Source organism: Lynx rufus, unplaced genomic scaffold (genome assembly GCF_022079265.1).
Source record: "Lynx rufus isolate CCGP_SWC_20201006 ecotype Redwood Valley unplaced genomic scaffold, mLynRuf1.p SCAF_14, whole genome shotgun sequence".
NCBI classification, from domain to species: domain Eukaryota; kingdom Metazoa; phylum Chordata; class Mammalia; order Carnivora; family Felidae; genus Lynx; species Lynx rufus.
In genome coordinates this window covers 35,626,367-35,652,322 of record NW_025814828.1, presented here as the reverse complement: position 1 = coordinate 35,652,322, position 25,956 = coordinate 35,626,367, and the positions used below count along the sequence as shown (strand labels likewise).

At 39.7% G+C, this 25,956-nt stretch overlaps 1 long non-coding RNA gene across 1 annotated transcript in view; it reads right to left on the bottom strand.

The window, feature by feature from the left end:
* The window catches only part of LOC124509688 (uncharacterized), a 111,600-nt gene that overhangs the window by 84,703 nt on the left and 941 nt on the right, over window positions 1–25,956 (bottom strand). The window contains exon 2 of the long non-coding RNA XR_006961483.1: window positions 21,860–22,034. This is a non-coding gene — a long non-coding RNA (uncharacterized LOC124509688). The remainder of the gene's footprint in view (window positions 1–21,859; window positions 22,035–25,956) is intronic.

Sequence of the window (25,956 nt, the reverse complement as noted above, 5' to 3'; positions counted from 1 at the left end):
TGTTCCCTACAACTAAACAGTACAGCCTGCCTATAATGATTAAGTAGGGTCCAGAGTTTCACAACATAATACCCAAAATATCCATGATACAATCAGAGATGACTCATTATACCAAAAATCAGGACGATTGTGTAGATGCCAACAGAGATGACTCAGATGTTGCAATTATCTGACAAGGATTTTAAAGCATCAATCCTAAAAATGCTTCAGTGAGCAATTATGAACACTCTTGAAACAAATGAAATAGAAATTCTCAGCAAAAAAAAGAAGATATTTAAAAAGAACCACAGAAATTATAGAACTGGAAAGTCTTACCGAAATTAAAAAAAAAAAAAAAAAAAACAAAACCTCATTGGTTAGGTTCGACAGTGTATCGGAGAAGACAAAAAAAGAATCAGAGAACTCAAAGACAAATCAATAGAATTTACACAATCTGAACAATGGAGAGATCTTACATTTAGGTCTTTGATACATTTTTTTTTTTTTTACTGTTTAAGGAATTTTTATTAAGGTGATAATTTTATAATCCAGGTTATATTTCCTTGCTCAGTCATCAATTCTGTTTTTTAAAACAGAAGTGACATTCTGAGCTATTCCACAGTAAAGAACTACAAAATTTAAAAAAGGGATGCTTTGAATCTTTGTACTTTGCTGAACTGCTGGGGAGAAGGCAGTCTCTGATGTTTTAATTTTTGTATATATGGTGAAGTATCAATCCAAATTCATTTTTTTGCATGTGGATATCCAGTTTTCCCAGCATCATTTGTTGAAATGTCCAACTGATTTTTGACAAAGGTCCAAAAGCAATTCAATGAAGGTAGGATAGCTTTTTCAACAAATTGTGCTAGAACAATTGGGCATGCATACAGAGGGGAAAAAGAAGAAAAAGTTAAGCCTTGACCTAGACACTTTACCATATAGAAAACTTAATTCTAGATGAATCTTGGATTTAAATGTAAAATGTAAAACTGAAACTTTTAGAAGAAAACACGTGAACATCTTCAGGACTCAGAACTAGTTGAAGAGTTCTTTAAAATGACACTAAAAGCACTATTCATAAAAGAAAAAATAATAGTTTAGACTTCATCAGAATTAAAAACTTTTATGCTGTGAAATATTTTAGTAAGAGGATGAAAAGACAAGCTACAGTGTGGTCAAAATATTTGCAAATGACATTTCCAGCAAAAGCTTTCTTTGTAGAGTAAGTAAAGAACCCTCAAAACTTAGGAAAAAAATCCAATTACAAAAGAGCAAAAGACATGAACAAACATTTCACCCAGAAAGAGATGTGGATGGCAAATAAGTACCTGAAAAGATGTTTAACATCATTACTCCCTAGAGAAATACAAATCTAAACAACAATGAGATATCACTATAAACTTATTAAAACAACAAAAAGAAAATATAATGATGATACCAAATGCTGGTGAGGATGTAGAGAAGCTGGACCTCTTATACACAATGTATTTGCTCATCATTGCTTCCTGCATCCTGCACTACCCTTCAGGATTCAAAATTTTTTTTCCATAGTGAATCCTTCAGGGGTTCCTAGACTGACATTCTGTGAGTGATAACGTCCTTCAGTCTTTGTCTGAAAATGTCTTTATTTTGCTCTTCTTTGAATACAAAATTGAATCACGCGGTGTGGTGGCTATGAAAATAGGCCACTCAGCTCTCTTGCTACAGGAGTGTAATTGACAGATGGCCTCAGCTGCTGCACTCTGAATCCACCACCATGTTAGCGTGGAGGCCACACCAGGCCACACTTCACACAGGCTGCTCACAGTCAGTGACTAAGCATGGCAAGGAAAGTAAGGCAGACCCATTCCTGCAAGACATGTGATTCCTTTGACAGGCTACTTTGACTTGAGGATTCCTCATCAGCCTGGCTGAACTTGTCTTACAACCGCACCGCAGTCTTTACAATCTGCCTGGGCAACCCTCCTTCTTTGACAGGGGGTCAGATCTGCATGGTCATCGAACACTCTTTCCACCTTCTGGGGCTCCCTCCCCTTTTACACTCAAAGGCAATTTCCCCAATGGGTCTCTTACATATCCAATCTCATCTTGCCTTCTGCTTTGCAGAGGACCTAAACTAATGCAGAAGATTTGTAAATTAAATGAATATAAAATGTATCCAAGTAATAAAAGTCTCATTCCCACCTTTGCCCACATCTACCATTTTCCCTCATCACCACCATATTCGTGCACATGTACATTTTGCCAATTTTTGTGTGTGCCTTTTCTTATGGAAATATAATAAAATATGAATACACAGTTTTACTTTCTTCTTACACACATGGTACCAAAGTATAAACACTGCTCTGGGTTTATATATTTTTTTTAATGTTTATTTATTTTTGACAGAGAGAGAGAGAGAGAGAGAGACAGAGCATGAGTGGGGGAGGGGCAGAGAGAGAGGGAGACACAGAGTTGGAAGCAGGCTCCAGCTTCTGACCTGTCAGCACAGAGCCCGATGCGGGGCTTGATGCGGGGCTTGAACCCACGAACTGTGAGATCATGACCTGAGCTGAAGTCGGACACTCAACCAACTGAGCCACCCAGGCTCCCCTGGGTCTTATACATTTTATCTTCTAGGCCTCTTAAACTTTTTAAAGTATTTTCAATCTTTGTGTCACTCTGTATCACAGAATTCTGGACATTTCCTTAAATCAATTTTACAGGTTATTTATTCTCTTTTTATCTGTGTCTAATTTGCTTTTTAACTCATCGATTAAATTGCTTTTTGGTGGCTGTATTTTTTATCTTTATATTTCTGTGGTTGTTTTTCCTAATCTGTCTGTTCTTTGTTCATAGCGTCTTGCTCTTAGTGTTTTGATCCTTCTTCTGGGCTTCTAAAGTCTCTAAAACATACTGATTTTATATTCTCTTTCAAATTTTATTCTATTATCCCTGGTTTGAGGGGCTTTAATCCTTCCACTGATTATGTCTGCTGACTTCTGCTTGTGCTGGGCTGTTTCCCTGTGAGGTTTTATACGTTTTTATTCTAAGTTCAATGTGTGTGTTGGTGGCATTTTTTTTTCTATGTGTAGCCAATGCAACCTGGGCTCTTGGCATTTACTTTTACCAGGTGTATCAATTAGAGTCCAGTCAGGACACAGAAACCATGCCAGTGATTTGAACATAATTAATACAAATAATTACTAACAAGCTAGAGGTTATTACTAAAAGGATAAAAGAGAACTCTGAAGAATACAGGAATAGCATTACAGGGAGCAGCTATTACCTCTAGAGTTGAGGGAGAAGATCCAAGGACTTGAAAAAGCACTGCCCCTTCTACCACCAACTCAGGCTGGGACTCGGACCTTGGCAGAGAGGGTGGGTTGCAGCCCACCGGATGGTGAAGGAGTCCTCTGAGGTAGAACAGATCAGAGCTGGCCCATAACCGGCAGGCCAAGGCCGGCAAACAGGGAGCTGCTCACCAGGGTGCTGGTGTGCTGGGGCTAGAGAGCTAGAGCTAGAAGACAGGCACCTGCCTGTTTGGGTGCAAGGGAAAGTCACTGGACGCAGGCTGCCCCTGGGCCTCCTATACACTGCTAGCAAGGATGCTGCCTGCTTGGAATCTGGTGTAAATTGCTGAATGAGCACCACTTGGTCTTCTGCATACCACGGGCAGTTGCATGATAGATTCAGGAAAAAAAAACAAACCCACTCCAGACCAGAAAGATAAGCTCTTGCCTCTGCTTCCTTGCACTGTTCCTCCAGCACCCTCACCTGACAAAGCCTAACATTATACTGTCCAGCCAAGGAGAAATGTTTACAAGGTCCGGTATCACAAAACAGGACAAAGAAAGGTAGATTTAAAGCTTAAAGTCAATAAACTGATAATTGGTGCAACAGGTCCTTTAGGACCAGGTCTAATTTTTTACATTTTTCCCTATTTTGGGATTACCAAACCATGTGGGCAGTGTAAATATGGACTTCAAATCCAGAAAAGGGATATTCCTGGAATTTTGATTTTTCAGGGAGACTCCCTCCCCTCAAAACTTCCCATATAGCATTGCCAGCTCATAAAGGAGGCCTTAATCCTATGTGGCAGGTAATTATATAGCCATGATAATGTTTATGCAAAAATACTTGTATGTTTTAGTACTGAAAGAATTGTGCTACAGATTAATTCACACAACTGAAACCTATCTAGAACCCCTTACTGCTAACAATGCCAAATCCATTACATGGAACAAAAATCCATAGACAGAATAACAGAGTATCTGAAGGAAATATAAGCACAAAATCAAGAACAACCATGAAAGAAAATTAGCCAACTCCCCAAATGTTAGAAATAATTAACACAGCAAACTAAAGAAGACTTTAGAATTAAGTATAATATCCCAGAGATATTCTAGATGATATACATGAGAGAAAAGATACAGCTAGAGCTTTTAGAAGTGAAATATATGATCATTGAAATAAAAACCTCGGGACGCCTGGGTGGCTCACTCGGTTAAATGTCCAACTTCAGCTCAGGTCATGATCTCACGGTCTGTGAGTTCGAGCCCTGTGTCGGGCTCTGTGCTGACAGCTCAGAGCCTGGAGCCTATTTCGGATTCTTTGTCTCCCTCTCTCTGACCCTCTCCCGTTCATGCTCTGTCTTTCTCTGTCTCAAAAATAAATGTTTAAAAAAAAAAGAAATAAAAAACTCAAGAGATGGGCTAAAAAGAATAACAAACACACCTAAGAATGATTTTAAAAATATTTACTGACTAGTATGACACAGTTATCGAATAATCAGAATATATGCCTAACCAGTAAGACTTGGAATAGTATGACCTAACAGTGTATACTGGCTTAATTTCAGTCTTAAACACAGATGAAGAATGAGCCAGATGATTTTTCCAGAATACAATGCATAGGGACAAAAAAATGAAAAGACATACCAAAGGACATAGAAAATAGATTCAGAAGTTTAAATATCCACATGATTGTGATTCATGGTAAAACAGTGAAAGGGAAGGGAAGGAATAAAAAAAATAATGGGGACATCTGGGTAGCTCATTCGGTTAAGTGTCCAACTCTTGGTTTCAGCTCAGGTCATGATCTCATAGTGTGTGAGATTGAGCCCTGCTGTCAGCATGGAGCCCGCTTGGGATTCTCTCTCTCTCTCTCTCTCTCTCTCTCTCTCTCTCTCTGCTCTGCACCCCCCCCCACCGCCACCCCAGCACTCATGCACTGTGTCTCTCAAAATAATAAAGTTTATATATATATATATACACATATACACACACATATACAAACTATATATATAAAGAAATAATAACATTATCAGAGTTCAGGATGTCAGTCTTCAGGCCATCAGGTCCCACCAAGCACACACATGGATTTTTTATAAAATCCTCCACCTATATACATCTTATAATTTAAAGAAAATCCAAAAGCATTCAGAGAAAAATTAGCTGGTTACTAATACAGAAATGAGAATAAAATTGACAACCATGGATGCTATAAGACAATATCTTGAAAGTTCTGAGGGAAAACTGTTTTGATCCTAGAATTTTATACCAAGCCTCACTAGCATTCAACCTTGAGAGCTAAATGAAACATTTCTCTTTAGCACCTCTAAATTGTTTTTCCCAGAGCCTAACAACTGCAAAATTTCTCAGTGTCTAGACATGTAAACTATTTTTGAAAGAATTATTTCAAGATGTACTTTGTCAAAATAAAAATGAGGCAAGAAGAAAAAAGAAAACAAATCTAAGTCAATATTGCTGTGTACTGCAAAAACAACCACCCCCCTCCCCCCCAAAAAAAACCAACAGAAACCAGTCCAACTAAATCCCCAGGTGATTTCTATATGTGAGGAGCACAGGTAGCAGAGGAAACTGAATGCATGTTAGAGTTCTTGTTTTGTCGGGGTAGGGTGTGGACTTAGAACGATATAGGTATTTATTGATGCTACTTGTTTATTAAAAATACATTGAAATAATGTAACCAGAATTAAACAAACAGAACTACTCAGTAAATTATTTGTAGCAATCCATTTACATTACAGCCTGTTAGGTAGGCCCATCTGAAAATGGTCCCTCTATTCTTACCATCTTTAATCTCAATTTGAAAAAGGGCTATTGAAAAAATAAATAGTAGCTAACATTTATCAAGCAATTACTTTGTGCCAACACTGTTTTAAGTACTTTATATGTATTATTTTATTTAAACCTAATAAAAATAACTCTGTAAGACAGAGACATTATTTCTATTTTACTGGCAACAAAATTGTGGTACAGGGTAAATAACTTGCTCAAATAAGCCAAGATTCAAACCCAGACAGTCTGGTTTTGAATCTCCTTCTTGCGTACTACTTTGCTGCCATATTGGCAGAGCCTTCAGCTTTACTTATTTTTTAAAAAAGTTTTTTTTAATGTTTATTTATTTCTGAGACAGAGACAGAGCATGGGTGGGGGAGGGGCAGAGAGAGAGGGAGACACAGAATCAGAAGCAGGCTCCAGGCTCTGAGCTGTCAGCACACAGCCCAACGCGGGACTCGAACTCACAAACCGTGAGATCATGACCCGAGCCGAAGTCGGTCGCTCAACCGACTGAGCCACCCAGGCACCCCCAGCTTTACTTATTTATTTAATAACTTTCTGAGTGCCTCTGAATATCAAGGCAGTGAATGAGTAAAGGAGGGGAGGCTAGTTAGAGGAGAATAAGACTCTGTTCCTAGCTTAATTTACCCTCTTGCAACCAGTGGGTAAAGAAAGTAGTATGGCATAGTGTTAAGAGAATGGATTTGGGCATCATATAGAACTGGGGTTAAATCTTCACACTAGCACTTACTTACAAGCAGTGTGTTCTTGACTGAATTACTTCATCTTCCTAAGTTTCAGTTTCAACAACCATCGAATAACAATAGTACCTACCTCACTGGGTGGTTGTGAAGATTGAGATGGTCTAGGTAAAGAACTCAAGCTATTGTTATTTTAGGCAATAAGAATGTGTCTTTGGAGCTCACAGATAATTTCAAGCTGGGGAGAGTAGGGAACACTTTATGAGAGAAATAATATTTGAGCTAGGTTTTGAAGAACAAATAAGATGTTTAATTTGTAGAAATGGGAAGAGGTCTATTCAGGCTGAGCTAACAGCCTGAGAAAATGCATGGAGGCAGGAAATCAAATTGGGTCAGATCATACAGTACACTAAAGGAAATATTAGTAAATAAAGCTTGAATAGTAGCTTTGATTTCTATTTTGGGAAAATAGATGAAAGGACATTATGAACTCCAGGCAGACAGAAATTCTTTGATTTTCTCCTTAATTTTGCTGCCCTGTGTCACACAGAATAGAACTGAATAGCATAGAAGTTACATGTGTTTCACATGTGTTGATAGGGTAACCCCAGGTCTGTACCCATCTGCTTTTGCCCCCTCCTTGTCTCCATTCTAGAGGCTACAAAAAGCCTTGGTTTCCCAGTCTCCCTTGCAGCCATTAGTGGCCATGTTTCACTGTGTGACTGATGAACTATAAGCAGAAATCTATCGGAGGACTCCTGGAAGAGTTTTGCTTTATAACGAAAAGGACAAATATCCTGTGTCCGTTTTCTTTTTCTCTATTTCATGCCATGTCTGGAGTTACAGCAACCATCTTGCAAACATGAACTTATAGAGCAGAGGATCCTGATACAGTTGAGACATTAAACCAATTCCCCAGCAGCCACAAATCTCCAGACACCTTGTTATGTGAGAAAAATGAACTCCTGTCCATCATTAGCCACACTGTCTGTTCTTGCAGCCAAAATCATTCCTAGCTGATACAATGGAAGATATTCTGGCTTTGAGAATTAAAAAAAAAAAGTAGAATTCATTTTTATTTGGGCAGAGTTTCATTTATTCTGTTTTTCTCAAGTCAGTGTCCACAGTCCTAATGATTTCAAAACCTAATCTAGTATTTGGCTGAGGTAGGACCAGATGTGGGAAAGGCTGAATGGGCTGTGACAACTACATACCAAAGACAGATGCTTTACTGTTCAGTGGCACTATCCATCAATACAAGTTTCTGCATGGTCTCTTAAATCTATTTATTATTTGTTCTATCTGCAAAAGTGTTCTGTTGTCAAAGAGAAAATACTTTGGCATTAAATAACGACCTACAGGGGCACCTGGGTGGTTCAGTCAGTTAAGCATCTGACTTCAGCTCTGGTCATGATCTCGCGGTTTGTGAGTTTGAGCCCCGTGCTGGGCTCTGTGCTGACAGGTCAGAGCCTGGAGCCTGCTTCAGATCTGTGTCTCCCTCTCTCTCTGTCCCTCCCCTACTTGCACTCTCTCTCTGTCTTAAAAATCAATAAACATTTAAAAAATAACAGAAATACAATATCAGAATAATTGAACACAACAATGGCCAATATGGAAATTCAGCATGACAGAACTGTTACCCCACTGCCACATGTAAAGCAATGTGCTCTAAGTTTCGTGCAGTGAAAATATTGTCACCTACAGTGATTCCAGGGGATGATATAAGCTTAACCCAAAATCAGATTTCAAGGTATAGATGTATCCACATGTATTTTTATATCTTGGTGGCCCTCAAAATCAAATCGTTTGGGCTCAATGTAGTCTAGGTTCCAACACAACACATACATTTCTGGTTGTTTGAGTTGGCAAAAATAGAAAACTCTGAAAGATTAAGGAAACATATATAAAGGAAATTAGTGAAGAATCAACAATGTCATCATATTTGGCAATCTTATTTTGGACCTTTGGTTTAGTGAATACGCTGCTATACCACTACCTATCTCTTGATAGTAACCAATTCAACAATCTTTTGATAACGTCCAGAGGAAGTAAGTTTGGCATCCTTCATAAGTATCAAACAAAAACCAAAGTTATAAGTCACGTTTTCCAAGGAGCATTGTTTTCTCTCTAAACTTTGCTTTTGGCTTAGAATTAGGAGTTTCCTTCCCTTTTGACTCATTCTATCTTCTTCAAAAATCTCTAGAAATAATGGGCTAAAGGTTTTTGAAGTAAAAATGCATTCAATACAAATATTTTCACTGGTTTATAGGAGAGGTGGTCACCACAGGGCTGAAGCATCCTTACATTGCCTTGCTAAGGCCTAACCATCCCCTGATACTGACTGGTTTGTATAGTCACACACACAGTTAGCTTGGTCAGGGTGACCACAAGATGACTACAATGTCACTGCTCCCTGGGAAAGGGGAACTGCCCTGTTTGATGCTTGCTACAGAACATGCTGAGTTCTTGGCACTGAGTTTCTCAGCTGTGGCACGATCCACTATGCGTGTAGCCCCTCACGTCACAACATGAGACTTGGGGGCACAGGAACTGCCACTGCTATGCAGATGCTCCTACTGCTTGCTATGCTGTAATAAAACGTCTTGTGATTGATTGAATCTTGTTGCCTACTTTTCTGACATGTGTGGAAGTAGGAATTTTACTCTGTTAGCCCCATCAGGCTACCAAAAACAAGCTTAGAGTACAACAAAATCAGGTTCACTGACCCACTGCAATGAGGGAGGTCACATCAGAGGAACCATGGGACATTTTAAAAAATGAAGGGTAAGATAGAGTCTTTATAGAATTTGGGGGGAGGGTAGAGTTTAGGTGAAATTTAAATGAAGCAGGAGGCTTAAAGCAAGGTTGTGTGTAAAGGGACCAACATCAGTTCTAAGCAGCAAAGTATACCCTTGGATTCCTTGGAATCTACCAAGTTAGGATATACGCAGAATGTTGAAGCCAGAGCGCTTACCTGAAGCTCTGCACCTAGGGTGAAAACTGCAGCTGTTTCTCTAGATCAAAGTGACTTAAGATTCTCCAAGCAAGAATAGGATGCTTTACTTATTTTTTATTTATTAAATTTCTTTTAATATTTATTTTTTGAGAGAGAGAGAAAGAGACAGAGTTGGGGAGGGGCAGAGAGAGAGGGAGACACAGAATCCAAAGCAGGCTCTAGGCTATAAGCTGTCAGCACAGAACCCAACACGGGGGCTCGAACTTACAAACCGGGAGATTGTGACCTGAGCCAAAGTTGGCCGCCTAACTGACTGAGCCACCCAGGTGCCCCTGGGATGCTTTTTATTTTTTTATTTTTTTGTTTTTAACATTTATTTATTTTTGAGAGACAGAGAGAGGCAGAGCATGAGCAGGGGAGGTGGAGAGAGAGAGAGGGAGACAGAGAATCTGAAGCAGGCTCCAGGCTCTGAACTGTTTATTAACACAGAGACCGACGCGGGGCTTGAACTCACAAACTGCGAGACCATGACCTGAGCTGAAGTCAGACGCTCAACCGACTGAGCCACCCAGGCGCCCCTGGGACGCTTTATTTTTAAAGATATATTTTCAAAAAGCAAAGTTTCTGATAGCCTATAATTTTAGAGACTAAAATTTCTCCATTAGTATGGCAGCATTAGTCACCCAAAGAAGGTGGTTATTATGACATTCTATACCTATAGTATGTCCTTGGGAGAAATATTATTTCCTGTTAACTGTGCAATCATAGTTTTTAAACCCCAAATTCAGTTATATATATATATATATATATATATATATATATATGTATATGTATATATATATACATATTTAAACCACAGTAATAATTAGCAGTGTTATTTTAAAAAGGAATTTAACTTAAAAAAAATAAAAAAACTTTTGTCAGAATTATTCAAGACTTTGCTAGAAGTACAAAAAGTAAAAAGAATGTTTTTGGTCTTAACAAAATATGCTCTATGATTTTTAAATAACTCACAACAGAAACCCTCTGTTATCTACGCAGAGAAGTAGCTGGTTGTTTTATTAAAAAACAAATCTAATTTTACTTTTTTTGTATGTCATCTATGTAATAATTTGCAGCAAGGTACTTATATACCTTTTTATTTTATTTTGTAAAGTTTTATTCATTCATTCATTCATTCACTCATTCATTCATTCATTTAAACCAATGTGGGGCTAAAACTCACAACCCTGAGATTAAGAGTCACATACTCCTCTGACTGGGCTAACCAGGCGCCCATATATGCATTTTTAAATAAGTAAACCTATCAACATTGGACATACCCTTTTTTGCCATTTACAGACCTTTTAAAAATTAATATACTTTCATAACGAGGTAAAATTCATATAATGTAAAATGAACTATTTTAAGGTGTACAACTCAATGGCATTTAGCACATTTACAGTGTTGTACAACTATCACCTCTATCTAGTTCCAAACATTTTCATTACCCCAAAGGGAAACCCTATACCTACTAAGCACTCACTCCCCATTCTCTCCTCCCTCCAGCCCTAGGCAACAACTAATCTGCTTTCTGTCTCTACGGATTTGCCTATTCTGGGTATTTCATATATGTAGAATCACACAATATATGATCTTTTGTGGCTGGCTTTTTTCACTTGGCATATTTTTGAGGTTCGTCTATGTTGTAGTATATGCCAGTATCTCACTCCTTTTTATGGCTGAACAACATCCTTTGTATGTATGTGTGTATCACATTTTGTTTATTCACTGGTTGAATGGACATTTGGGTTGTTTTCATCTTTCAGCTATTAGGAATAGTGCTGCTCTGAACATTCGTGTGCAAGTATTTGTTTACCTGCTTTAAGTTCTTTTTGGGTATTTACATAAGAGTGGAAGTGCTGGATCATATGGCAATTGTTCGTTTAACATTTTTGAAGACCAACCAAACTGTTTTCCACAGCAGCTACACCATTTTACACTTCCATCATCCATGCATGAGGACTCCAACTCTCCATGTCTTCACCAACTCTTGCTATTTTCTTTCTTTTTTTTTTTTTTTAAATAACAGCCATCCTACTAGGTGGAAAGTGGTATCTCATGGTGGTTTTGATTTTCATTTCCCTAATGATTAGTGATGCTGAGCATCTTTTCATGTATTTATTGTCCATCTGTAGGTCTTCATTTTTTAAAATGTTTATTTATTTTTGAGAGAGAGCGCACATGAGCACATGAGCAGGGGAGGGGCAGAGAGAGATGGAGACAGAGAATCTGAACAGGCTCCCCACTGTCAGCACACAGCCCAAAGCAGGGCTCAAACTCACGAACTGTGAGATCATGACCTGAGCTGAAGTCGGAGGCTTAACTGACTGAGTCACCCAGGCACCCATTTCTGTATGTCTTCTTTAGAGAAATGTCTATTCAAGTCCTTTGCACATTTTAAAACTGTATGGTTTGTCTTTGGGTGAGGTGTAAGAGTCCTGTATATATTCTGGATACTAGACTCTTCTAAGATTTATGATTCACAAAGCACAAATTTTCTTTTGTTCTGTAGTTGTATTTTCACTTTCTTGATAGTGTCCTTTGATGTACCCAAGTTTTTAATTCTTTTAAAAAATTTTTTTAAGTCTACATCCAAGTTAGTTAGCATATAGTGCAGCAATGATTTCAGTAGATTCCTTAATGCCCCTTACCCATTTAGCCGATCCCCCCTCCCACAACCCCTCCAGGAACCCTCTGTTTGTTCTTTATATTTAAGAGTCTGTTATGTTTTGTCCCCGTCCCTGTTTTTATATTATTTTTGCTTTCCTTCCCACGTGTTCACGTGTTCTGTGTCTTAAAGTCCTCATATGAGTGAAGTCATATGATATTTGTCTTTCTCTGACTAATTTTGCTTAGCACAATACCCTCTAGTTCCATCCACGTAGTTGCAAATGGCAAGATTTCATTCTTTTTGATTGCCGGGTAATACTCCATTGTATATATATACCACATCTTCTTTATCCATTCATCCATCGATGGACATTTGGGCTTTTTCCATACTTTGGCTATTGTTGATAGTGCTGCTATAAACATGCGGGTGTATGTGCCCCTTCGAAACAGCATCCCTGTATCCCTTGGATAAATACCTAGTAGTGCCATTTCTGGGTCATAGGGTAGTTCTATTTTTAATTTTTTGAGGAACCTCCATACTGTTTTCCAGAGTGGCTGCACCAGTTTGCATTCCCACCAACAATGTAAAAGAGATCCTCTCTCTCCACATGCTCACCAACATCTGTTGTTGCCTGAGTTGTTCATGTTAGCCATTCTGACAGGTGTGGGGTGGTATCTCATTGTGGTTTTGATTTGTATTTCCCTGATGATGAGTGATGTTGAGCATTTTGTCATGTGTCTGTTGGCCATCTGGATGTCTTCTTTGGAGATGTGTCTATTCATGTCTTTTGCCCATTTCTTCACTGGATTATTCGTTTTTTGGGTGTTGAGTTTGATAAGTTCTTTATAGATTTTGGATGCTAACCCTTTATCTGATATGTCATTTGCAAATATCTCCTCCCATTCTGTCGGTTGCCTTTTAGTTTTGCTGATTGTTCCTTCGCTGTGCAGAAGTTTTTATTTTGATGAGGTCCCAATAGTTCATTTTTGCAAAAGTTTCTAATTATGGTGGAGTCCAATTTATCTCCCTCTTCTTTTATTGTCTGTGCTTTTGGTATCATATTTAAGAATCCATTGTCAAATCTAAAGTCATGAAATTTTACCCCTATATTTTCTTCTAAGAGTTTTATAGTTTTAGCTTTTACATTTAGATCTTTCATCCATTTTTGAGTTAATTTTTGTATATAGTATAAGGTAAGGGTCCAATTTCATTCTTTTGCATGTGTATACCTAGTTTTCCAGCACCATTTATTGAAGAGACAATTCTTTCCTCATTCAATGGTTTTGGCACTCTTGTCAAAAATCAGCTGGCCATAGATATACAGGTTTCTTTCTGAATTCTCAACTCTATTCCATTGATCTATGCTGTTGCTTGTTTAGTAACTTTTCTAAACTATATTTGTAAAATCTGTATTCTTTGTCACATATGGCTACCTAAGCCTCTGTTTTGTTAGCTTTGTGGTCAGTTAGTATTTTGCAGAGTTTCTGTAAATACTGGGAGAGAAGAAAGAGGAAGAGAAAGAGGAGGAAGAAAGAAGAACAAAGGGGAAGAAGGAAGGAAAAAGAAAAAAATAAACTACTCTTCCAGTCTTCTAAGATTGGCTCAATGTGGGAGCACTTCTCCAATGCTTAGCCAGGCCATTTGTGACTCTGCCTTAGCCTTCACATCCTGATTGTATGGAGCCTGAAGTCGAGCTGGAGGTAAAAGCTTAGGGTCTTTTCAGGGTTTTTTTGAGGATGTATCCATCCCTGGGCACACATGAGGCTTTCCTGATTCCCAGGTATATGTGGGAGCTTCTAAAAGTCCCTAATTCTCCATGTATCTCCTTTCCCAATCTCTTCCTTCCTAGGCTTTATGGTCTATTTGTTGTCCTGACTGTTGTCCCTTGCTCCCAGGCTGCTATAGCCAATATGTGGGCCTTTAAATGTTTTTGGCAAAAGCTGCTCGGGAAGGTGCCCCAGGTCCAGGAATGCTCTGAGTTGACAGAAACAAAGGTAAACATTGTGCAGGTCCTTTAGAGAGCTACCAGACAATTCTAAACCCATAAGCACAATTATTTGAGAATAAGGTCCATACTGCTCTCCTAGGCACTAGCAACCTGCACTAAGAGTGTGGACGGCTGTCCTCTTGGTGCTCCCAATCTAGGGTGTGGGGGACCGTAGTGGGCAATTTAAAAGGCCACTATGTTCTCTTTCCACAGCACAGCAGCTGTTGTCTTCATCAAGCCTTCCTCTGGTAGTTATAACTGACTCGATTCTAGTGTTTTGCAAAAGCTGATTATGATAGTTTTTGCCAGCTCATTGGTTTCTTCTGGGGAGGATGCAGCCCTGGAGTTCCCTACTCTGCAACGTGCAGTGACATCACTCCTAAATATACCTTCATATGAATGTGTTTGTATGTAAACATATAGCAATGTAAATACACAATAAAATTAAGGGCTTTAATTTTTTTTATTTTTTTAAAATTTTTTTTTTTTTTTTCCAACGTTTATTTATTTTTGGGACAGAGAGAGAGACAGAGCATGAACGGGGGAGGGCCAGAGAGAGAGGGAGACACAGAATGGGAAACAGGCTCCAGGCTCTGAGCCATCAGCCCAGAGCCCGACGCGGGGCTCGAACTCACGGACCGCGAGATCGTGACCTGGCTGAAGTCGGACGCTTAACCGACTGCGCCACCCAGGCGCCCCAAGGGCTTTAATTTTAAGACATAATTAGTGTTGACATATTAAACAAAATATGAATTACATTGAAATTACTATTTTAATAAGTTTAATAATTTAATAAACTTAATAATTTGCCTAACAAATAATATCCATTTTCCTGTATACATATTATGTAATTATTATATTGCATATCGTATAATTATTTTTATTATCTCCTTTAATCTCCCCAGCCAACTTTGGCTTTCTCCAGACCCAGAGAAAACCAATAGACAGGAAATCAAGAACCTTCTAGCCAAGATTCCCTGAATACACTTTTTAGATTATATTCATAGGGGGCCTGGGTGGCTCGGTTGGTTGAGGATCCAGCTCTTGATTTCAGCTCAGGTCATGATCCCACACTCGTGGCATCAAGCCCTGCATTGGGCTCTGTGTTGAGCATGGAGCCTGCTTAAGTAGAACACTGACTTGCAATAATTTTACAGATTAAAACCAAAAGAAGACACTCTTCTCACCTTGTAAGTCTACTAAAAAAGGCCACTATTTAAGTCTGTCATGTTTTCTAAAGCGAAAGAAAGTTTATTATGTTTTTTCTTTCTCATAGACATTTATGACTATCTGTACTAGATGTTCCTAGAATATGCACCTAATGACAAAATAATTTTTATGATAATCCTTAAAATTTCCCAAGTGAGGCAAAGAGAAAAAGAAAAACTGTAAAAGGAGAGAAGGAACCGGTTTCAGAATGAAATTATCACTGCAAAAGCTAAACACCCATTTTGACAGTTATATACACCTATCCACAACAGTCATTGGAGGTGTTTTAACCAATAACTTAGGGCCTTGGTAATTTTATCAAGTCATACCAGGAAAATTCAGTGCTTATTAATACTCAATGTATGGGAAAATAATGTGTTATCTTTTTTTTTAGACAAGGTAGTCTCCTCGTGAGTTTTTTTTCTTTTTGTTCTAAAGCCCCTCTCAGACGAACAATCTTATTCGTGTCAAAGTTGCCTAAAGTGGCCATTACAATTCTAAATTGCCCTCAGTGAAGTTATGCCAGAAGTTAGTATGTTCATTAGCCAAAAACCCCATGGGACATTAGCTGACACTCGGTTAAACATAAAAATATCACTTATGAATGACTTGGGACCTTGACTCTAATGTTAAATCACTTCAACTGCTGACTGGAGAAATCAGCAGCCTCCTGGAGGACAGAATATTTACAAAGATCTCTCCCAAGGCCAATCTCTAAGTTCTCAGACAACATACAAGATGATGGACATGCAGAACACAGAGGATGGTATTAAAAGGCATATTTCATCAGAGGCCACCACAGATTGATCAGAACTCTAAAATCCCAGGATGGTATAACAAATCTGACAACCAAAGAGCCAAAGAGATCATCAGGGTCCAGATTCAGCGCAAAATCCATGTTATTAGGGATAGAGATGCCTCAAGTGGATGCGATGCAAGGGGCTGCAGATGTGTACATTATTACCAAATGAAGGGTGCTGGTCCATAGCAGTGAGGGGCTTGACCATACCTGGGTAGAAACTCCAAATGATCCTACCCTAATCAGCCTAAGATCACCAGGGACAAACCTGTAGTCCAACAAAATCAGTTTTCAATCCACCCATTCTGGTGAGGGACACCCGGGATGGCTTTGGCTGACAGACTGGAGAGCTGTTGAAGACCTGGCTGGTATGTCTGTGTGATGAGGGAGTGAGAATGAATGGCAGCAGCTAGGCTGTCTCACATGCTTTAAGCTACTATGTAACTGGGACACAATTATGCCCTCAACAAGGCTTGCTACTTTGAATTTTTAAAAATTTTTAAATATTGGGGCACCTGGGTGGCTCAGTCAGCTGAGCGTCCGACTTTGGCTCAGGTCATGATCTTACAGTTCGTGAGTTCGAGCCCCGCGTCGGGCTCTGTGCTGACAGCTCAGAGCCTGGAGCCTGCTTCGGATTCTGTGTCTCCCTCTCTCTGCCCCATCCCCGCTCATGCTCTGTCTCTCTCTCTCCAAAATGAATAAATGATAAAAAAAATTTTTTTTTAAGTTCTTAATGTTTATGTTTGAGAGAGAGACAGAACGCGAGCAGGGAAGGGGGGGTTGCAGAGAAAGAGGGACACACAGAATTCAAAGCAGGTTCCAGGCTCCAAGCTGTCAGCACAGAGCCCTACATAGGGCTTGAACCCACAAACCGCAAGATCATGACCTGAGCCCAAGTTGAACGCTCAACCGACTGAGCCACCCAGGCACCTGTGAATTTCTGTTTCAATGATGACATTATGGCCAAACCAGAAAGCTTTCCCCAATGCTGATTTTAAAAATGCCATGGAACACCATGGAAGAAGTTATTCAAAGCCTGAGTGCTGTAGATGCTCCAGACTGACTGCAAAATGGACACAATGAAAGCCTTCATGATGAGCCCCTCACTTCAGAGAATGGCTGAAAGCGTGTTGTGGTTTGCCCCCCGCAGGTGGAAGACTCCACTACCTTTGTTTTTAGTACTCGAAGGCCCTCTGTGTGGGCACTGCTGACCCTGAGCCAAAAAAATGCCTGGGATAAAGATGGGCAACCCAAACAAGGCAAAGACTGCAATGCAAGACAAAACTAAGTAAGGGAATATCAAATTCCCTCCAAAGGGACCCATAAAGCAATGTGGATATGGCTGTTCAAGCAGGGGCTAAGCACAGAAGACACGGAGAGGGTGAGGACCAAAGAGATTTGGTCCGGATATTGAGTTATGGGGGAGGGGGCAGCAGCCAGTTAGTCATCGACCCAGTTGGAACTGAGAGTGCCTCTGCGAAACCAGATCCCTCCACAGAAATCATTCTCTCTACTGGAGGAACTAAGAAGCCAAGTGGTTGCCTTAAAACAAATTCTTCCTTCAGCACCTTTACCACTTGACCATGAACTATGTATTCTGATTTAACTGCCTTTAAGGAGAAAAGGGGACTAAGGGTGGGGGTTGAAGTTTCTCCACCCCCAGGGCAGACCAGAGGCCTTAGTCTCTAATGAGGGTACAATGAGGTGAAGGGAGGGCAAGGAAGCAGGATAAAAATTTTTATGACTTGAATACCAGAGCTCGTTCACAGCCATGCGTTCAATTGGCCAGAATTGGAAATGAAGTAATATGAGGAAGGGAATTAACTGTAACCATCTGAGTCTGGCTTTTTGGACCCTTGTCATACACCTCTGGTGAAGGGAGGCTGCTTCTGCTTGGAGGCATCCCCTGGGACTCTGGACTTGCTGCCACCCTAGCACCTACCCACAACATTCCATTTGTAAAACAGCTACTGGTCTGCTATTAGGTGGGCACTTGGGGAGACTGAGCATCTTACCCAGTACTTCCAGGTAACACTGCACCTAGATATTCTCTTAGGTTGGGTCCACTCAATGGTACCAGTGTTGGAAAGGCACAACAGTCTTTTCTTACTTAATGAAAATAGTGTGCTTAGCCCCACAGGTGTGTCCTCCTCACATGAAGATATTGGGGCCACAGGTTTAGGGGCCATCGTAGCTCCCCCTCCTAGATCACTCACAGGGCCAGCCTCCAGCTACCTAGGGACCCCACTTCCAGAGTGTCCCTAAGGGTCCTTGGGCTTGGTTTACTGATGGTTCAGCCAAACTAAAAGCTGATGATGTGTCCTGGGTGGCAGCACCTGTGTGTCCCCAACAGGTCTGGAAGAAAAACTGTGGTAAGGACTGGTCAGTACAATGGGCCAAGCTTATAGGCATTACTCTTCTCTTAGGCGGTACTGCTAAGGACCATCCATGTTATATGCTCAACTGACTCAGGCTGTGGCTAATGCTCTAGCTCTCAGGTCAGGCACCTAGTAGTAAAAACACTGCTCTGTGGGGCTGTGAACTCTGAAAAGCCATTGCTACAGGCCAATAGCACATTCATGTGGCCCATGCAGACACTGGTAGAAAGAGTCCACACCTGGGTGAGACTGAATGGAGCCATATTGCCTATTAGGCTTCCAAGGGAGCATCTCCTTTGGAACAGCCGTGTAGGGAAGGTCAGGACTGAAAGGTTGGAAGCAACGGGAGTCTGGGACTCTGTGTTTGTGATTCCACCCTGACAATCTCTAGTCACTCCTCACCGTTTTCCCCCTCTGGTGCTAGTACCTGGGAAGCCTCACTGGCTTCATCTTAAGGTGGCAGTTGGACCACAAAGGGAAGGTGACTGCATCTGTTGCTTCTGCTACCACTTGGTTTCAGTTGTTGGGGGAGGAAGACTGCTGGCCATGAGGATAAGAGTCAGTTGGTGAAACTTATGAGCCCTGGAGTATCCCTACGGTGGCCTGCTTGATGGTGGGGGAACTCTTGGTTCTACCAAGTTCCATCACAGCATGCACCTGAAATGGAAGAAGGTCTGCATGGAGGTAGGAGTCAGGTGAGTGAAGAGAGACATAGTGGCTACTGACTTAGAACAAATGACCTTCATGGCCATGGAAAGAGAACAATAACCCTGGTACCTGATGGTGGAACGCCTGCATCCCTGTGAGGTGTGTGCGGCGGGTGGGGGGGGAAGGGGTGGGAACATTTAATGCTTTCTTTGTCCCCTTCATCCAGCACTGCAGCATTCACAAAACAATCACGTGGTTCACATGAGTCAAGCAGCAGCTACAGTTGACACTATGACCCTGCTGCTGGGTTTGTCATCTCATCCTTGAGCTAGGAAAACAGAAAAACTCCTGTGGGTGCGGCCAGATTGGAACTATTCCCCTGTGCTGGACACCCTCGGGATGGCAGCACTATTCAGCTCTGTCCGATGCCCCGATGAAAGCAGGACTGCTCGGCTGTGCCTGACACTTCAGCTCCCTTCTCACGTGTGCACCAGTGTAATCTTGTTTCAGTCTGACTGATGATGATATGAGGGTGATCTGGCTGTGACATCTGTCACTCCATTGATCGCCAGAGTTGATTCGGCTGATCTGGCTGGCTAGGCGGGCCTACCTTCCTACCTCACCACTCCATGTACATCACTCCCGAAGCTGCACACTTGGTTGAAGAGGACGACCTTCTCCGATAGAGGAGGACTGTTCATCAGTCAGAGGTATACGACTATCTGTGCTTCCCTGCTGGAACCTCCAAACAAGCTCTCAATCTGACTGATGAGAATTAAGGTGTTGAACACTTGGCCCTGGGTTTCTCACCCATGATGCAACTCGCTGAGCACAGGGTCTCCATCTGGGTCCATCATTTCATGGGACTTGGGGGCATGCTATTTGCTGTGCTGCTATTTGCTGTGCTGAGGTTTAATCTGACCACTCTGATCTGTGCCAAGGATTACTCTGGCACCTATGGATGCCACCTATGGATGGCACCAACACCTGGCATCCAGAGGTTGGCATTCTTCCCTAATGAAGATAGAATAAGGCAAGATAAGATTTTTATCTTAGTGATGAATATAATACCAGCATTCTAAATATAGTTCTTATAATTCTTTTTCTTCTTCCTTTATTCACCCATTAGAAATCATTTGTTTAAAAGATAATGAATTTTACAAAGAGGTATCTGCACCCCACATGTTCACTGCAGCATTATTCATAACAGCCAAAACATGGAAACAACCTAAGTGTCTGTCAATGGATGACTGGATTAAAAAAATGTGATACTCATCTATCTATGTACACACACACACACACACACACACACACACACACAAAGACACACAGAGGAATATTAATCAGCCATAAAAGAAGGAAAGAAGGAAACACTGCCATTTGGATAAAATTTTGATGGCAATATGCTAACTAAAGTAAGTCATACATAGAAAAACAAATACTGTATGGTTGCACTTACATGTGGGAACCCAGAAAGGCCAAACTCATAGAAAGAAAGAGTAGACTGGTGGTTGCCAGGGGCCGGGGGTGGGGGAAATGGGGAGACAGTCAAATGGTATAAACTTCCAGTTATAAAATGAATAAGTTCTGGGGATCTAATATACAGCATGGTGACTATAGTTAACACGTGCTGTATATTTTAAAGTTGCTAAGAGAGTAGATCTTAAATGTTCTCACCACAAAATTTTTTAAAAAGTAACTGTGAGGTGAAAAAAAAGATACTGAATTTTAGCACAGCTAGAAATTCTTAAGATTATAAATCTGGATAAGTTTTTTTTAGAGCTCCTTGCAAACATTCTTATTCCAAGGCCTGAAACCAAAATTGTTAAAATATTTGACACATTCATTTCTTTTACAAGCAGTTATAATTTAAGTTTCCTTATAGTTTTTTTAATGTTAAACACTCCATAAATTACAAAAATGTTTTAAAAACTCTCAAAGATTGAGTAGATACATATATTAAAAGCTGTCGATTAGGAAAGAAAAAAAGATCTGGACCTTTAGTTGAGTACCCAGTTTTGATTTTTCAAAACTTTTTATTATATATGTTCTTGTGCATACAGAAAAGAGGAGAAAGAACAGAGTGTAAGAAACTTCCATGTATCCATCATCAACTTTAATAACTGTCAACATGTTGCCAATTGTAGTTCATCTACCTCCACCAAGTTTTTTTCTTAAGTGTTTTTGTAGAAAGCCTAGACACTTCTTTTTCACACGTAAATACACGTAAGTCAATCTTAATCCCAAATAGGTTAATGCAATATAAATAGAACTACAGTGTATAGGTGAAGGAATATACCTGTCCCATTCATTAAAACCAGATAGCTAGGGCACTATGCTAGGTGCTGGGATTATCAGAGTGAGAGCCACATGAGGGCAGGGAAAGACAGTAAGTTCATAGGTTATTAGGTGAAAAACCAAATATAAGAATTATTACTCCTAAGTGATGATGGTGGTAATAGTTAATATTTATAGATCACTTACTGTTTGCAAATGTTAACTCATTAGTTCTTCATAGTCATCCTCTGAGGTAAATACTATTATTACAGATGAGGAAACTGAGATCCAGAGAAGTGAAATAACTTGCTGGAGAGCATTCAGATGGCAAGTGGTCAAGCTAGGACTTTAATCTAAGTGGTCTGATTCCAGAGACCATGCTCTAAGGAAAAAAAAAGAGAGAGAGAAGACTACTTTAGTCTTGTGATAAAAAGAAATATTCTTTGTTCACCAAACCATTTCATTTTCTTCCTAGGCACACAAGAAGACTGTATTTCCCAGCTCCCTAGCCTTTATTTAAAAAAAAATGTATTATTGAAGTGTAATTGACATACAATATTATATTAATTTCAGGGGTACAACATAGTGATTTAACAATTCTATACACTAAGCTGTGCTCACCACCGAAGTGTAGTCACTATCTGTCTCCATATAACGTTATTATAATATTGTTGACAATATTTCCTATGTGGTACTTTTCATCTCTGTGACTTACTATAACTGGAAAGTTGTACCTCTTAATCCCCTTCACCTAGTTCATCTACCCCTCACTCCCTGACCTACACCAAAGCATTATTTACAGTAACAAAGACGTGGAAGCAACCTAAGTGTCTGCTGATAAATGAATAAATAAGATGTGGTATATGTACAGTGGAATATCACCCAGCCATAAAAAAAGAATAAGGTCTTGCCATTTGAGACAACATGGATCGACCCAGCTCCTAGCATTTAAAAGGGCTATGTAACTAATTCTGACTAATGGAATGTGGGTGGACATAGACAAAATCTCCCAGTTAGAGCGATGGCTTCCCAAGATAGAAGGAGTCCTGGGGCACCTGGGTGGCTCAGTCGGTTAAGTGTCTGACTTTGGCTCGGGTCACGATCTCATATTTGTGAGTTCAAGCCCCACATTGCGCTGTGTGCTGACAGCTCAGAGCCTGGAGCCTGTTTTGGATTCTGTGTCTACCCCTCTCTCTCTGCCCCTCCCTGGTTCTCACTGTCTCTCTCTCTCAAAAATAAATAAACATTAAAAAAAAAAAAGGAAGGAGTCTAGATCTCTGGGTTACTACTTAGAGAGAGCCTCTCCATCAGGTACATCTTTACTGAACTTTGTGAACACGAGAAATAAACTCTTACCATGTTAAGTCACTGAGATTGGGGGTTTGTTATGGCAGTTTGTATAAATTATACTAATAGAAACATTTTAATTTAAACTTAAAAAAATTATGAAATCTTGGGGCCCCTGAGTGGCTCAGTTGTTTGAGCATCCAACTTCAGCTCAGGTCATGATCTTACGGTTCAGTTCAGGCCCCATGTAGGGTTTTGCACTGACAGCGCAGAACCAGCTTCAGATTCTCTGTCTACCTCTCTCTCTCTGCCCCTTCCCCCTCACACCGTGTCTCAAAATTAAATAAACATTAAACATTTTTTAATTATAAAATCTTTATAAAAATATTGAAAAGTACAGAACATATTTACAATCATCTCTCTCTCCCCAGATTTAATAGATACTAATATTGTCACATATCCTTCAGGTTTTTCTTCAGTAAACCCATTAGATATAACTAATAGCTAATATCCCATAAAGCACTACCTCGTCCCTTACCCCTCCCTAGAAGTAACTACCATCCTGAAAGTGCTATCATCTTCATTGACATTTTTTACCTTGACTACAATATATAAAATTACAGTTATTTTGTGTGCTTTAAAAATGGACAGATAAGAAACAAAACGAATGAGTGAAGGAAAAAAGAGAAAAAGAGAGAGACAAAGCAAGAAACAGACTCTTAAGTATAGAGAACAAACTGATGGTTACCAGAAGGGAGGTGGGTGGGGTAATGGATAAAATAAGTGATGGGGATTAAGGAGTGAACTTGTCATGATGAGTACAGGGTAATGTATAGAACGGCTGGATCACTATATTGTATATCTGAAAATAATATAACAGTGTATGTTAACTACACTGGAATTAAAATTAAATTTTAAAGAATAAAAAAATAAAAATGGACAGAAATGGTATCAAAAAAGATGGCTGTTTTCATTCAGTATTGTTTTTGAGATGAATCCATGTTGGTACATGTAGGTCTAATTCCTTCACTTGAACAGTTACATGGAAATATAGTAATTTACTTAACCATTCTACTGAGACAGTTAAGATCATATGGTTTGGCTTCTACAATGCTGCAATGGAATTCCTTATATATTCCTAATATCAAATAGCCAAGGGAGGCCTCCCTAAGGATTTTCTCATTTAAGCTGACACTGGAAGGATGAGAAGCCAGAAACATGTGATGAGCTGGGAAACAAGTGTTTCCCATATCTGGAACAGTGGACAAGCCTTAACACTGAAGGAACAGCATGTGCTAGACCCAGTGTGGTTACAGGTGTAGTGAGGGAAGGAAAGAGTAGTAGGAGATAGCAGTGGAGAAGCAGACAAGGATCACTCTCTCAGGGGCTTTGGAGACCACAGTAAGAAGTTTGGGTTTTCTTTTTTAGGCAAAACAATTAAAGTGTTCTCATTTTTTCTAGGTTGGTCAGACCATACTCAGAGTGTTGTGACCACCTTCCCTCAACTTCACCATGAATGGAGCATCTATTGAATGAATGCAGTTACTGCTTTTGCTCTCTGTTTTAGAGGAATTAATTGTAGTATCTCACAAAAAGGAAGAAAAAAACTACTTTTCAATCCCTTTCCTACTCATTTGTGTCTGAGGGGCAGCTGTATGTTTCAAAATGAAACTATATTTATCACAATTTCATTTTTCCAGCAAAAGGGCTTAAAAGGAAATGTTATTTTATTTTTCCATATTTTGCAATCAATTTCTTTTATTAAAATTGGACTGGCTTCATGAAAGATTTCAAGTGTTTAGTTCAATTGAAGAACCATGGAAGTATCATGCTGCTAGTTCTGAAACTATCTGAAGTGTGACAGAATCTGGTGATGACCAAATAGAGGAACAATTGAAAAATGTGAAAGAATTATGTATATATACTATAGTGCCAAACATTGTACTGTAAGTTTTAAAATGATAAATTATAGGATTTCCAAAAGTGATTTGGATGTGAGTCATTCCTTTAGTAACTCAGCCAAACATGATGACATTCTTTCTCCATCCCCATTCATTTCTTCTATTTGCACTTCCTGTATTTGTTTAGTGGCTACATTATCAGCTTGGGAGGGAGGGTTATCACTTCTTTCAGGAGCTTTCATTTATATTACCTCCCTGATCACCAACAACTCAAACATAGCACATCTCACAGTTGTATTAGTAAGATTTTTGCCCTATTTTCCTTTAGAATATCGTTTTTAAAAGGTACTTTTCAATTTTTAAAGGTATCTATTGAAACAGAAATTTCCAAAGATTTTAATCTGACGGATGTGAGTGAAATTTCTCTATCCTAAAACAATTTTTTCATCCAATTAATTATTTTCCTTTCATTTGCAAGCTGGTTGTGCTGTCTCTAGGTAGAACCTTACTGCCAAATTGAACGTATACCAAAAGACATGGTGTATAATAACTGTGTTTAATATATGCAATAAGGCAGAGTTAAAATCCTATCAACATCACACAGAATCAGAATCTGAGAGTTAGAAAAGACCTTAAAGACCACCTTGTACAACCACCAACTTTCCTGGGTATGTGATCACCAGGTTTTTTTGTTTGGTTTTAAGTCAGTAGTTCTCAAGAAAGAGGGAAAATCTTCAGTAAAACAAATCAAAACAACTGCAAAAGAAATGGTACCATTCTAGCTAACATAAAAATTTGTTCCCAAAGGTAGCTTGCATAGGGAGGAATGATAATCTCTGCCCTCCAGCAAGGGGTGTAACACTAATGCGTTTTGATAAGTATCATGATGATATTGCGTGTAAGTGTGCTTTAAGGTCCCAAAAGAGGGAGCAAGCGACTATACTCCAAAGGTTACACCTTCAGAAGACAGGTGAATGGCCTTCAAGAATTACTGAGAATTACACAAGTGGACAAGAATAAGATTATTTTGGGGCGCCTGGGTGGCTCAGTCAGTTAAGCGTGCGACTTCGGCCCAGGTCATGATCTCATGGTTCATGAGTTGGAGCCCCACGTCAG